Here is a 15614-nt window from a genome sequence, read left to right on the forward strand (position 1 = left end):
GTGATCTACGAGAAAAAAGACTACTGCCTTTTTAGGCTGGATGCATCAGGCACTTCCAGAATTGAGTTATTAGCATGTGTTACCTGTAGTATGAAGATTTAGTGCTGGACTTCAAAAATTGCAACCGAATCAACCACCTCCCTACTGCCCTAACTAGGAACACCCTGTGAATATTTATTTTAGGAAGCTTTTTTTGTATGGTTCATCTATCAAAGATTTCCTCTACTTTTGCTCTACACATTCAGCCTTTCAAAGGCCAGGGCTTAAGCTACAGAAAACATCCTTAGTTGGGTTCAATGAGAATTGACTGGTCACACGGTGCCACTGCTCCTTGGTTTCAGATGTCAATTCTGGTAACTGCTGAATATACATTAAATATTTTCACTCATCTGCGCTGTTCTGAAAAGATCCCACGGGAAGGTGTGCCTTCAAGTGGTGAAAAATTAAAGATGCTGAACAGGAAAACCATTGTGTGGAGATGCTGTTGGCATTGGGGATGCTGTGGGGAGAACTTGGGGGTTAAGCGTTTCTATTTCTTCTGATTCTATTCCACTGATTGTGACCTAATTTACAACCTTTTCATTAAATTACTGAGGACAGGATTCTACTTCCATCAGAAGGATTTTAAGACAGCCTGAGGATGGACTGCACAGCCCTGCAGCCTTTGCCAATCCTGTTTTCTTGGGTCTCAAACGAAGTTGGCTGTGTCTTCTGAAACTGATATTCCTGTACAGCATCACACAGTCTTTACTTGCAGCAAAGCCAGTGAGAACAGAGGGAGAGAGGTTTTGGAGACTTCTTCCTACATTTGTCTGTGCAGCCAGTCAGGTGCCTTCCACAGCCTCAGCTAACATGGATCCTACTGCACGACTTGAGAAACAGGAAAATAGCTGAAAGCTTCGAAGAAAAAAAGTGGAAGGCAGCTCTTCCATTTGGTTTGGTAAGACTCTAGAGGTGTTCAGGAGTTTGGGATGCCTGGCTGCTCTTACAGCCCTCACTGCAGAGGAGACCTGAGTCTTCAAACTGGTTTTTCCAGCACCCATCACAGGAAGTTTGGGCACTTTCTCCAATGTGCAGTGTCTGTTTAGTGCTGCACAGAGGGAAATGGTCTTGGGTCAGATACTCCTGAGCATGGGCCCTCTGGGTTTTATTCATGTTAGTGGTGGCTAGCATTGAGTATTTTTCATGCAAACAAAATCTGGCTCACTAGCATGGTCTAATTGTTAAAAAAATAATCATATCTTTCTGAAATCTAACACTTGAAGAAAACTTGATAGCAAATCAAATTACAAATGTTAGTTATCTGAATTCTTACTACTTCGTGCTTAGGTGGTCTCCAGTAAAACAGAAATGCTGCTGTGAATTTGCTCTGGGATGGGTTTACAATTTCTCTGCAGATAGCAGATATCAGTCTATTCTTTGTCAGTTCTTATAATTTGATTTTTTTTCTAAAAATATTATTGCTATCACTATTAACCTTATCATTGAAACTGGCACTTAGGCAAACAGTAAATGGATGCCAAATTTGAGTTACAAGGACTGGATACAGTTTGAGAATGTTGACATTGTAAGTATGTCCTTTTCTATTTCTAGCCTGGATTTTTGAGTGGTAAAACCAGTCCTGGAAGCCAAATCCCAATTAACTGAATGAGAAGATAATTTCTTGGTGTATTCTCCATCTTAAATCCTGCCACAAAAGAGCCTCTCTGCAAAGTGATCCCCACAGTTCCTATGGATTTAAACCTTTCAGACTGTTTAAAGGTGCTGGCTTGTTGCAAAGGGCTCGTGTTCTTTCACTTAGGTCAGGAAAATTCATGGATTGCATCAAAAGAGGGAAGATGTGGTCTTTCCCAAGCCTTCCCTGTGCTAACTGTTCATCAGCCATCTCCAGAGGGAGGATGCACGCTGCTTTTAATGGGGGTGAGGAGCAGGAGGAATGTAATCATCCCTCATCAGCCAGACCCTCAATCACTGCACTTGAAGCAGCTGGGGGTACATAACCTCATCTTCATTTGAAAATTTTAGTACCTTTTCTCTTAGCTGCCTCCATTTTATGCCCTTTTTTTTTTCCTCTCATAAATTTTTATGATTTTTTTTTTGAAGGAGAATTTATGGGCAAAATGGCAGAGACTGTGTGAAATGTGGAAGAGCTAAAAGGCTATCAGGGTGGTAAATGAGGCTAAATGGTTCTCTGCCCCCAGCTGTGTGGAGTTCAGTGATTGAGTCTAACTGACAAGAAATAATTACCCCTCTCAGGGAGGTGAAATGGCTCCTCACACTGAATGCTGCTGATGAAGGGGCTGTCCCAGAGCAGGCAGGATCCTTTCTGACAGCTTTTGTGCCACATCTTGGCAGCTTGGACCCCTGGCCAGCATCTTGCCCTGAGGTTTTCTTGCCCAGGGTGATGTCCTTCTCTGACTCAGCACATCCCTCCTGCTCCCGGGGAGGTTCAAAACCCTGACACAACATCTTGCAGGGATGAACCCAGAGCCAAGATTCTTGCATTATTGATTGGAACTGGCAAGTGTCTCTCAGCCTGTTTTATTTCAAAGCAAGAGCCCTCGAGTTTCTTATTGCAAAGATGTGCATTAGGGTTTAAAAGCACCTGATTTTTTTTTCTTCCTTTCCAATCAATTGCAAGGAACAAATATGATGAGTGCATTTGTTTGCAAGGTGGAGAGGGTGAATACCTTGACTTAGATTGGGAAAGGAAAGGAAAGGAAAGGAAAGGAAAGGAAAGGAAAGGAAAGGAAAGGAAAGGAAAGGAAAGGAAAGGAAAGGAAAGGAAAGGAAAGGAAAGGAAAGGAAAGGAAAGGAAAGGAAAGGAAAGGAAAGGAAAGGAAAGGAAAGGAAAGGAAAGGAAAGGAAAGGAAAGGAAAGGAAAGGAAAGGAAAGGAAAGGAAAGGAAAGGAAAAAGGAAAAGGAAAAGGAAAGACTTGCAGTGTTCCAGTCTTAAACCTGTATCCTCACAGTTTATGCTGGAGCCTTTAAAAAAAATCACACATCAAATCCTAAATATTTTGAGTATACAAGAAACTTGAAGTCAAACACAAAAGCATGATGGTTATAGCTTGAATGTTGCTACGTTTCTCTGGCTTTATTATCTCTGTTACTGCATTGATGATGATGCAAACACTTTGGATACATTGAAAATTATTTATCTAATATCTGATTAATTGCTGTTGTGCAAGAGCTCATCCAGGGTCGTGCTGTGTACTGCCCGAGGAAAAGCAGCTACCATCTCAGGGCAGCTCAGGAGGAGGCTCTGTTGGCAGGCTGACAACCCTCTGTCCCCCTCATTGCCACCACTCCCCTGGTTTCTGTGGGAGATGAGGGCTGTGGTCACCAGATGGCTGCCGTGAGCCACTGTGGTGCAAACAGGGCTTTGTGGAGCCTAAGCAGCGAGGGAACAGCTCAGCAAGGCTCTGCATCAGCCTCTGCTTCATTGCTCCTCTTCTCTGTGGCTGTTTCTGGCAGAACTCTGCATTTAGACGTGAGAATTTTCCCCGTGCAATGTCCCAGGTCCTGTGGTTAGTGCACAGTGCCACCAGCTTGGCCTCCTCCTGCTCAGAGGTGCTGCCTTCTTGGCTTCTTCCCCCTGGGTTTGGTCTCAGAAGGAGATGGGGTGGCACATGAGGCAGCTTGTAAGGGATTGCTGAGCTCCAGAGGCAGCATCCTCTGTGCCTCCTGGACCTGGCAGCTGCTGTATCCTCACTTGCACCCTCCTCTCATGGCGCTTCAATGAAGCAGGTGATTTACTGAGCACAGAAATACTTGTCTTATCAAAACAGTATTAAAAAATAGCCCTAAAAGCCTAAAAATACCCCTGAAGAACCCAAAATCCCACAGGCAAAACCATCAGATGAAAAGCCCCAGCCAGGAAAGGCTCTGTCCACCCATCCACCATCAGTTCCTCACAAGCTCCTGGTCACCAGCATGGCCCAGCAGCTAAAACACAAACATTGAGGACAGGACTTTCCCACTGTGAGCTCACAGTGACTGAGCCTGATGATTATATTATTCTTTAAGTGCCTTTCTCTAGTACTCAGTACAATCTCCATAACTTTTCTAGGAACTGGGGTTGAGCTAAGGTTTGTAGCTCCCTGGGCCTTCCCTCACACCAATCTTTTTCTAGTTTGGAGTAACATTGGGCAGCTCCCATCAGCAGGGACCTCCCCAGACTTCCAGGACCTTTGGTAGATGATCAAGAAAGGTCCTGTCACAACATCTGGCAGCTCCTTCAAAGCTCCAGGGTGAATCCCATCAGGTCCCATGGACTTGGGAGCATTCAGCTGATACAGCTGGTCCTTTACCATGGAGGAGACAAACCAGACCCTGGATCTTCTTCCACAGGGGCTTGGCAAGAGGGTGAGGGAGGCCTCAGGTGAAGCTGATCCTCACCCCAAGGATCAGGAGAAGATCTGAAGGAAGTTGAGGAGACCTTACAGACCATGGGATCAAGGTATTAAGGGCAAACATTTCTGAAACATCAAAAACTTCAAAGCCAATGAAAAAATGGTGACAGATCCCATTCAAATCAGGGTTTTATTTAACAGTGTAGAGTGGGTAACACAGTGGATGGGAACCTTCTCCATGAAGGTGGTGTTTATTTACAAGATATTTGGGGTTGCTTCCTGAGTGAAGGTGTGAAGTTACCCATGACAAGATACATGAAACCCAAATACCACAAAAGTCCTCAGATATTTTTTTTTAGGTTTCCTTATGTTGGTGAGTGAATCTTAAGGAGGATGTGCAAGTCTGAGAGACAGTGAATGACTGTTGCCAGCTCTGTGATTTTTTTGGCCCTGGTTGCAAGGGACTCATGCTGGGTGTGAAGGTACAAGGGCTTGTCTTCTTTCTCAGCCTCATAAAATTAAATGTCTGGTCTATGTCCTTCAACCACACCTTTGCCCATCCCCAGGCCAGCAACCCATGATGCAATTTCCAGAGAAATTCTTCCCCCAGGACGTCCCACTCCCCTCCCAAACCCTCTACCTGAACTATCCTGCCACTTCTAGCCCAGCCATCGGGACAGGGGAGCCTTGTCCCACCTCAGAAGGGAGCTCTCCATCCTGGGAAGAGCCTGTGCCCATCTCCAATCCCTTTTATGGGTTAGAGATCCATTTTTAGTGCTTACCTTCCCCTTCCTCCTCCTGTTTCTGCAGTAAGATTTCATGATGGAGGGGCATAGGGGTGCAGAAGAGATATTGGGCCACTGGGGAATGATGCTGAAGGAAGCGTTGGTTGTGCTGGAACTTTTCCTGCCCATGCCAAGCCCAGAAATGCCAGGAGAGGTGTCTGGTGTGCTGGGAGCTGTGCAGTGAGTGGATGAGCTGCCCAGCTGGGCACTGCCAAGCTTGCCAGCGCAAGAGAGAGTGAGATTGTGTTTCCCACAGAAACACGGTCCTTGTGCTGTGATTAGAAACACCCTAGGGAAACATTAAAAAAAAAACCCAAAGAACCCCTTGTTGCAGTTTTGTATCAGAATTGTTTACACCAAGTGTCCCAGAATATTCTCAGAGAACCAGTTTTGACATGTGATTTTGGAAAGGGCGTGAAAAAAATCTTGCATCAGACTGAGCCAGAGGCATAACCAGACTGAAACCCATTTACAGGAACTAATTACCAGTGTTTGGAGTAGGGTTTTTGCTTTTTTTCTCCCTGGCATACCCAACAGTCTTTAGACAGAAGCATTATGAACAGGTGAGGAAGCAAGCAGCCCTGGAAACACAGCCTGGGCTGGTGGGAAGGACACTCCTTGCAGGACACAACTCCTGGCCCCACTCATGCTCCATGCCAACCTTCCTCCAGGTGGGAAATCAATGTATCAAAGAACCACAGAACGGCTTAGGTGGGAAAAGAGCCCCAAGATGTCGAGTCCAACTGCTAACCCAGCACTGCCAAGCCTATCAATAAACCATGTCCCCAAGTGCCACCTCTACACATCTTTTAAACCCCTTCAGGGATGGGGACTCCACCACTGCCATGGGAAGACTGTTCCAGTGCTTTACAACCCTTTCTGTGAAGAATTTTTTTTATTAAAATCCGTTCTAAACCCCCCTGGTGCAACTTGAGGCTGTTTTCGCTTGTCCTATTGCTTGTTCCTTGGGAGAAGAGACCCACCTGGCTGCAGCCTCCTTTCAGGTGGTTGTAGAGAGTGATAAGGTCCCCCCTGAGCCTCCTTTTCTCCAGATTCAGGAGGTCAGGTAGAGAACAATCATTTAACTGGAGTTTGTTGCTCATTTGCAGTGTTTGAGGGATGCCAGAGCCTGGCTCCTGTGCAGCAGAGGGAAGGTTAGTGCAGGCAGAGGTGGGAGGAATGAGAGGAGATTAATGCCACTGAAACTTCTTTTCCTGCTGGCAGAGGGCAGGAAAAACCATAACATGCCACCAGCTGGGTCCACTGTGACCACTTCTTCTCCAGATTTCACAGAACCAACAATTCCCAGGCTTTTGTGCCATATGAGACATTTTTAGCCTGAGTGTCAGCAGTTGGTGCTGAGCAAAGTCCTGACTGTCATCCTAACCTGGAAAAGGGGATTTGGATAATAGTGGGAAAGAGGTGTAATACCTGCAATGTGGTCTCCATACTGCTGGCTGCTTTCTAAATGAGCTTCATTATACACATAATTAAAGGAAGAGAGCTGAATGCTACTTAGCCATGTTTTAGGGGTATTAATTTCAAGATTAAGGGCACCTGGAGATTAAATGAATTAACTCACAACCGAATCAGGTTAATTGTCATTTTCTTTACTTGGAATGAAGCTGAAAAAAAAGAAGGTTTTAATTCAATAATATCTGTGGATATATTAAAGAGCAGATTCTTGAACAGAAGGAAACTAACTATGAGAAACAGTGAATTGGGCACCAAATTGGACAAGGGAAAAGCTGGGTGGCAGCATGGGCTTCAAGGTTTGGCCAAGAAAAATTCCCTTCTTCACACTGGGAAGGAGCTGGGCTCTGGCTCTGAGCTGTGCACTCTGTTTTTCCAAGCAGGACCCACCCAAAATTGGACCCTACATTGGGGGCTGCCCTGTGCACCCTTCTGTGGTGGGATGATGCTCCTGGACAGGAGCAGAGCTGCCTTGGACCCACACTTCAGAGGTCATTTCCCTTCCTACCCACATCACATCAGCCCTTTGACTGCAGTCACCAAAATAACATCAGCCAAAAGTGAGCACTGCCAGGCCCCTCATCTGGACATCCCATCCACGTGTGCACATCTGTCCTGGAGCTCTTTCCTGCCAAACTCTCTCCTCTGGGCTGGACATGCCTGATTTAGCAGAGCTTGGACTGGGATGGGTATTTCAGAGTGACCCACACACCTGCCCATCTCCTGGCTGCTGCTTCAACCCCTGCAGGTCAGGATTGTCAGCCCTGGAAGTTTCTTCTGACATATAAGTGCAAGCTAAACAGTGCTTTAAATAGCAAGTAATTAGCTATAGAGGTATGTGTGAAAGCTGTTGAAATTCCTGGAGAGGCGTGATGTATTGCTGAATGTTTGTTTTTCCATGGGTGGTGTGACTGACCACTGCTAAAGCACAGGAAGGATGAGCAGCCTTTCAGCAGAGGACTCACCTCTAATCCTCCGTCTTTCAGAGTGCACAACCCCCTGACTTTCTTCCTACATCTCCATCATCATCAGACTCACTTGAATTCTATGCAAAAAATTCAGCTTTAAAACCCGTATTTTTCCTGTGCATGTGTGCTGCTTCCCAAAGCTTTTCCCCCAGCTCTGGTGGAAATACCTCACCTGATAGCTCTTAGCATCATACTGGCTTTTTGCACAGCCTTGCAACATTCCTGATGGTTTCATGGATGTGGTTAATGCCTGTAGGATTCAGTTCTCCCTTCTTGCCTCCTGTTTCTAACAGAAATAACTGTTTTTACTTGCAAGGAGCACTTCTGATTATAATTTCTTAATAATTTCTATTATTTGGTCAAGGTCATCTCATGCTTCTTGACCAGAATTTTGGTCACATTGATTGACCATGGCAGCTTTCCTCTTGTCACCCACCATTACATACTCCTAAATTTCTGCCAGGGCATTAGAATAGATGAGTGAAACAATCAATGTGTGAGGAAATCCATTTGTCTCCTTCCATTTTCACAGTGAGCTCTTCACAGCCCCTCACTGCCAAGCCTTCAGCCTGCACATCAGCTCTGCTTGTTTCCATCCTCTTGGGCTGAGGTAGCACATACTAATGCAGCATCATTGCAAATTCACCTTAGATCAATTGTTCTGTCTAAAAATAACATAAAATCGCTGACTTAATCAAAGAACCATTCTGCATTAACTGACCCAATCTGGTACTATAAATCCCATTTTCTGTTTGGCTCTCTATCTTTGATCCTTTTTTCATCTAAAACCTGCTCTGTTTTCTTGTGCAGTACCAGGGCCAGGACATTTGCCTTGTGCTTGCTCAGGCCCTCTCCTCCCTACCACAAATTAGAGTTTCTACTTTCCCAGTTGCCCTGCCAGTGCAGCTGATTTGATGGATCTGTGTAACATCATCCTCTCTGGATGTGTCATCTCAGATGCTGCTTCTCTTGGATGGAGAGCAGCAAGGCTTCTTGGTTAAGGGTGGAAAAGGACAAATTGAATTTCTGTGGTGGATCCAGTAATTTTCCATACACATCCATGAGCCATTTCTCTCTCCCTCCCATGTCCAGTATCAGTATTTTCCTGGAAACCACAGCAAGGTGCTTTTCAAGCCATCCTTCAGTTATCTTTGAGTCACTGCTCTCTGTAGGGTGAATGAAGCTTTCCCTGCACCACTTCATCTTTACCTGGACATTTCAACAACCTTTAGGTTATTCCTATGCAAAGCCAAGCAACAAAACCTGGTTTATGGCAATTTTCCTCATGAACCTCCAAAAAGATTGGCTTTGCTGCTCAGAGGTTTGCCAGCTGGTCTCCAGGAGTGCAGTCTGCCTGCAGTGATGTGTCAGGTTCTGCTTTGTGCAAGGGAGCCTGAAGAGGACTGGAAATGTATTTCAACACTTTACAGGTATCATAAAATTGGCTAAACCACAAAAACAGTCTGGGAAGATAGAGGGAGAAGAGCCATTAGTCTCAACACCTTCGAAAGGCTTCACTGGGCTTTCAGGCATTAGGTTTTGTTGGTAAACACTTTTTTTTTTTGCTTTTGGACTCAAAATGTGCTTGGCAGCTTGTGCAGCCCCACCAGCACCAGGGAATCTTGTGTTGTTATAATATTTTGACTCACTCCCCTCTGGCATGAGGGAAGTCTGGAGGTTGGTTCCATTTGGAAAGCCCTGCAGGAGATGCTGAGCAGGAGCTGAAGGAACCCCTCAGCTCCCAATGTTTGCCCCTCCTCTCTCATGCTTCTTCCTTTGGCATTTCTAAATCCACTCTCGGGTACCAGGGCAGAAAAGCCAAATCCCCACAGACAGTTGTGTGGAATCTACAGGAGCATCTTGTGCAGCACTGATTTTCCCCACCACTGCTTCCAGTCCCAATGAATTCAGCGAGACATTTGCTAAGGAACAGATTGCCAAACTGCTTCCCTCAGGAAAATTTTCCTTCAGACAGCAGTGGACCTCTTGAAAAATATTCAGCACCATCATGTTTTGCCTTCTTGAAGCAAGTGCCCATGGAGTACTAGGGTGTCACTCTCTGGTGGACAGGATGGGCTGGGTGGGTTGGTATCCAGCTGGCTGCTTTATACTTTTCTATGGTTTCCAGCATCAAAGAATTTAAATGTTCCACTCTGCTACTTTTCAATAATCTCCTGATCCCAATTTCAACTGTGCAAACTTTGCCCTGATATAAATACAAGATTGTTTTAAACTCAAGTTTTATTTAATTTCCTTATTTCCTTTTTTCCTTTTTTTTAACATTTCAGGTTCACATTCTTAACATTTTCACTCAGACAATGAAGGCCAGAAGCTAACTTGAAAAAAACCAACACAATCTGAAATTCACATGCAAACACACGCTCAGAGTCAAATTTAAAAATGCCTCTAAGTACAAGGATATTCAAAACAAACAAACAAAAGAAAGGTTTAGTAAGAATACTCTAAAAGGTCAACCTATTATGCAATGTTGTTATCTGAGAAGTTTTGTCATGAAGGCAGTATTTCAGCAGCTTTAGACAGATGAGATTTCTAAAGGGGATTTCTAATTTGTATTTGTTTTTAATTTGGGGTTTGGATCACAGCAGCAGCAACAATTTGTTTTGTTTTGTATTTATGGCTGCACATGTTTAAAATGGTAAATCTGCACTGACCTATTAGACCACAAAACTGAAACTAGCTTCTGTATTCTCATTCCTGAGCTGGAAAAATAAACCCACAGCATGCATGTGTAAAATAAATTATATTTTTACAGCTTTCAGGGTTGGTAACCAAAGGCTATGCAAGCATTTGGATTATCACAGTCCTGGCTTTAAAAATAGGAAATGGTTCTTTACCAGAAAGTGATTCTTTCAAGACAAAATGCATTTTTCTAGCTGCTGCCTTTCATTAAAATGATATCATTTAATCCAACATGAAAATGAAATTTATAAGGAGCTTAATAAAATGTGCATGTTTCTTTGTGAAAGAAATTAACTGAAGCACAGAAAGATTCTGGTTTGGTTTAACATCCATAAAGATACCTCTGTCTAAAAGATAATTCAGAGTTAGCACCAGATCATCCAGTGCTGAGCCCCCTGCTTTTTCTTACCCACCAGTTTTTATTGGTTTTGCTGCTCACAACAAATAAAAATGTTTTCCTTCAGTCTCTAAGCCTTAAAAGCAAACACAGATTGAATCATATTAGACTTCACACGGACATGTGGATTGGACCTGTTGCTTGGCCCCAGTCATAGCTCTGCAGAAGGTTTACCCAAGCAGAGCAGAGCCTGGGCTGGGATTCTCTGGTCTGGATTCTTTATTTGAAAGCAAATAGGTTTTGTCTGGCTAATTTCTGGCCCTGGACAAACATGTGCATCATTTTACTCATTCAAGGTGCTTCATGCCCCAGGATGGAGGAGGCTGAATTCAGAAGATGCTCCTGAGCAGTGGCAGATGAAGTCATAGGCTGACAATAACAGCCTTACACTCAGGTCCAGCTGGGGCATTTTGGGGGTAGAGAGCAGTGTTTTTTAGGAACACAGCCTGGTTTTGTACCACAGACCCCCCCAGAGAGGCAGGAGGGTCCCCAGCATCCCTCACAGAGCTGGTGGGGCAGGCAGAGGGACAGACTGAGACAGCGAGTCAGTCAACACCCATTGCAAAACTTCTCATTTCCATGTGAAATCCTTCTGAAACGTATCCTAGGAATGTCCCAAATAGTGCTGGCTGGTGGGAGTGGAAGGTGCTGACAAATCCGTGGGGGAAAAAAGGGATCTTTATTGCAAGTGGGTGATCAGGCTGGCACTGACCACAACAAGGGAGCTCATTTCATTACAGCAGCACAGCCTCCGTGGAAATTACAGGGAATGCAAAATCAGCCCTGGAAAGGATTCAAACAGCAATTTGCTCTCGGCATGGCCATTGTGGAGAGCCAACAGCAGGGAGACAGGGCAAGGCAGGAGCAGTGCTCTTGTCCTTCTTCCTGCAGATGTCAAACCTCATGGTCTGTAATGGATGTAGAGATGGGGCAGGAAAGAATCAGCTCTCAGATATTAACTTCTTCAAAAGATGAACAGAACTAAAGCAGCTGGGTGGGTTTTTATTCTGGTAGGAATAGGGTCCTGGTTTTCACCCAGCTATGATTCAGGGGTTGACACATCTAACCTGTGAAAGACATTTTTTTTTTAAATATCTACATTCTGAGTCCCAACAGAGCTCAGCATCTCCTGAGATCTCCTTCATGCCCATCCCAATCTCCTGTGCCAAAGGGATCAATGATTTTTTCTGCCTTCCCCAAGCCTGAAATATCCCTGGGGAATACTAGGACAGAGCACACAGCCATCTTGTTGCTGACAGATCTTCTCCTGCATTGCCTTTGAATGATGACATCCCATTTCTAACCCCCTTCACTATTGATTTTCAGAGTAAACCGACATAATTTGGCTGATACACAATTTTCATTTCCCCCACTGCTGATGAATTGTAACATCCTCTCTCTATGCTCTTTCTAAAAAAAAAAAAAACTTAATAGTCTGGGAGGGAAAAGATGACCTTGTAGAGGTGATAATCTCTCTGGTTGAACCTGGGGATGGGTATGGCTTAGCCCCACAGCAACACTCCACACTCCTTACACAAATGGTAATAATTTTGTGATCTGGCTGAGACTGTTCCAAAAAGTAAGAACAAATGAGTTAAATCACAAATCTTGCACACTTCCTATCCTGTCTATTCCCAAAGAGCAGTACATCAGCAGTGCCAGAAGACGCATGGATGATAAGTTACTAATAAATTCATTGTGTTGCTGATTTTTAATGGGCTGATAAAAACACTCCTTTTAACAGTGTGCAACACGCAGGAAAAGAAAGTGTAGAGTTTGGGAAATATTCCACACAGAAATCGTAAGAATTGCCATTTTAACAGCTATTAATTGCCATAATTTTGCATAAACCAGGTATTGATTGCAGTTTACCAGCTGAGAGAGCAGCACACATCCCATCCCACCCCTCGAGCTCAGTGCAGCTGCTGCTGAGCTGCACAGTTAACAGCGAATCACTAGAGGTCACTTTGATTCCACCTAATGCAGCAAAGCCTCAGAGGTCTGGGGGTTTGTTTCTGCCTTTGTTGTTGTTGTTGTTGTGAGACACTTTTTAAAAGCAGACTCTTTTTGTGCATGTGTATAAGACTTGTTTGTAGAAGGTCCTTGGGTTGAATTTTTTTCTGGTGTAAAGAGTGAAACTTTGAAGAAGTTTATAAAGCCGTGTCTATATCCATCAAGAGGAAATTTGGCCATGAGTTTGTATTTTAATATGAAACATCTTCTACTGGATTTGATATTCCTGATAACAGATGTCATTATTTAACTCTCAATAAATAGTTCTGTCCTGTCAGGATCCCTACAAATCAGAAAAGAATAGCTCCAATGTATAATCTACAAGAAGATTTTCCAATTTTGCTGCATATTCAGTTATACCCAAAGTAGAAGTAATATTTAGGTGCATTTTATTCCTAGCTTCAGTTGATAAACAAAGTACAGACATTTCCTTGTTAAGAGAAAAAAAAAAAACTTTGAAAAGGAGCACCTTGTGATCAGACAAAACCCTTCCCTGGTGCAAAGGGCAGCTCCAAGGGGATTCCAACCTTGGGCTTTTTTTTACATTTTTAAAGTGACAATTTGCCTCCTTGGGAACCTATAGCCTGAAATCTGACTTTTCTTTCATTTTGGACATTTGGGACACTTTGGTTCTTCCCTGCCAGCTTCAGGTTCACAAGAACCTGAGCCCCAGGTGAGGAACCCACAGCACAGCTCCCTCAGGAATGGCATTACTGCTGTCCAGATGTTTGCATGCTGAGTCCCTGATGGGACAGGGGCTGCCCAGAGACATCCCCCCTGCCCTGATGAGTGACAGAATCCTACTCATTGCTAAATGCAGTTGGTTTAATCCTCTTTTGGGAAAAGCAGAAACACTTTGCATGTCCAGAATCTTGGTGGTGCTTAGGTCCTTCTTGTACCCACAAAGCCACACCTTTTCTTCTGCACCTGGTATTGTTCAGCACCTGCAGGAAGGCACCAGGACACCTGATGGACCTGCATCACCCCATGCCCTGGTGGGTACCAGCTGCATCCCTCCCACCATGGCAGCACCAGCTCAGCACCATGCTGCTCAGCACTGAAAAAAGCAAGACACCAGAGCTGATTTGAAATGAAAATATTTCAGAAGGGCTTGTCCCATAGCCCATGCTCAGTGCAAAGGATGTTCATACTTGTGCTTGTGCTTGGGAGCCAAGGAGCCAAGGACAACACTGGTGATGCTGCCTGGCACAGCACTGGCTGCAGAGACTAGGGCAATGTGAATGAACCCTTTCACATCCACACACCACCAAAGGCAGGCCTGAGTGACTCCCTGGTGCCTCCATGAGTGACTCCCTGGTGTCCCCATGAGTGACTCTGGAGCAGGGGGTGGGACAGCTGTGGCTGCTCTGGGTCTGATGCCCAGGACAGCTCCTGGTGTCAGCGCTGAGTCTCTCAGACTGGGCACTGATGCACAGACCTGACTGTGCTGTGCCCAGCCCAGGCACTGGGGACTTCTCCTGTCCTTTCCATGAGTTGCCCAAAAACTGGGCTTTGGCAGATGGGAGGTTCCAGGATCCCCAAAAGTCCCAAGCAAGAAGTCTCCATTGGGTAGCTATCAGGGCAAGCCCCTATCCATGTCTCCTCGCTTGGGGAGCAGATGGTCTTGGTCTCCTGTTATCCCTCCTGGAAACACATCCCTTCTTCCCTTCAGCAGGGCACAGACTCAGGGAAATTTCTTTCCAGGGACAGCTCTCCATGGTGCTTCCTCAGCCCCCACAGCTTTTCCTCCCCACGGCCCTGCATGTCCCACTCCAGCTCACATTAAGCAATGTGATGAGCACCTCTCCCATGAGCATCTATCTTGTCTCTTCCTTCCCCCAGGGGAAAATTGAGTGGGAATAGTTTTAATTAACTACACAGTGTGTGCACAGTGTTTATACCTACGCAGGCAAGGCTGAACAAGTGTGCCTTGCTCTTGGAAAGAGAGGCACTGAGGTTTGTGGCCTCTCTGAACTCCTAATCCCACAGTGGAGAGCCTGTTCCAGAGAGAGCTCTGGCTCTGGACTCCACTGGGCTTACTCCATGTCTGGGCCCAGAGCTTGCTTACTCTGCAGAGCTAAGGAAAGTCTATGTGCATCCCACCCCAGGAGCACTGGATGAGTCAAGGATGCCCTAAGTGTAGCCTGGGACTTCCTGGGGAGCCCCTGCAGAGGGTGATATGACATTTCAGGCAGGATTCAGAAGTTAGGACACCTACATTCAGACATATTTGCAAGTGTCTCTGTGAGCTCTTGGTGTCTCAGCTCACTCATTAGTCCACAGAGGTCTTGTCCAGCCAGACTCCTCCAGCCACCTGATATTTCCTCTCCATGGAGGTACATGGAGACACAATCAGAACCCAAAATAATTTCCTAGCCTTGATCTGGCTAAACCCTTGTGAGTCCTCCTTGTGACATATGTGTGCAATGCAGAGTTTAACTTCATCCAAAAAGCCAGCTGTCCTCTTTTCCCAAGGTTTTTAGAATGGACTTTAAAATCCAGTAGGAAACATGCTTATTTTATATATAAGGATGCCTAACCCTGGCAGCTGTAAGACATCTAAAAATTAAATTAGTTTTTTAAACAATGTATGAATTAGAAGGGCTTTCAAATAGTCTTACTGTTTGTCAGTAAAGGTTTTGGAGAGTCCCTGCATTTCACCATGTGCCCACAGAGGAGATCCCTCAGAGCAGCACACGGGCAATAGATGATTTCTGAATCACTGTGTTTCTCATCAAGTAGATCCCACAGACCGTGGAAAATTATCCTCAGAGATGTTTTTCTGCCCATCTCTCGTAAAGCCAGGGAGACAAGCTGCTTGCTCAGAATCAGAAGAAACCCCATCAAAGGGGCAAGAACCAAATCTGGTTCACTCCAAACCCAGTATTCTTCTGACAACTTGTTTGTCTGTAATAAGGAATTT

This window comes from Lichenostomus cassidix, chromosome 2 (genome assembly GCF_008360975.1).
Source record: "Lichenostomus cassidix isolate B80296 chromosome 2, HeHo_3.0, whole genome shotgun sequence".
NCBI classification, from domain to species: domain Eukaryota; kingdom Metazoa; phylum Chordata; class Aves; order Passeriformes; family Meliphagidae; genus Lichenostomus; species Lichenostomus cassidix.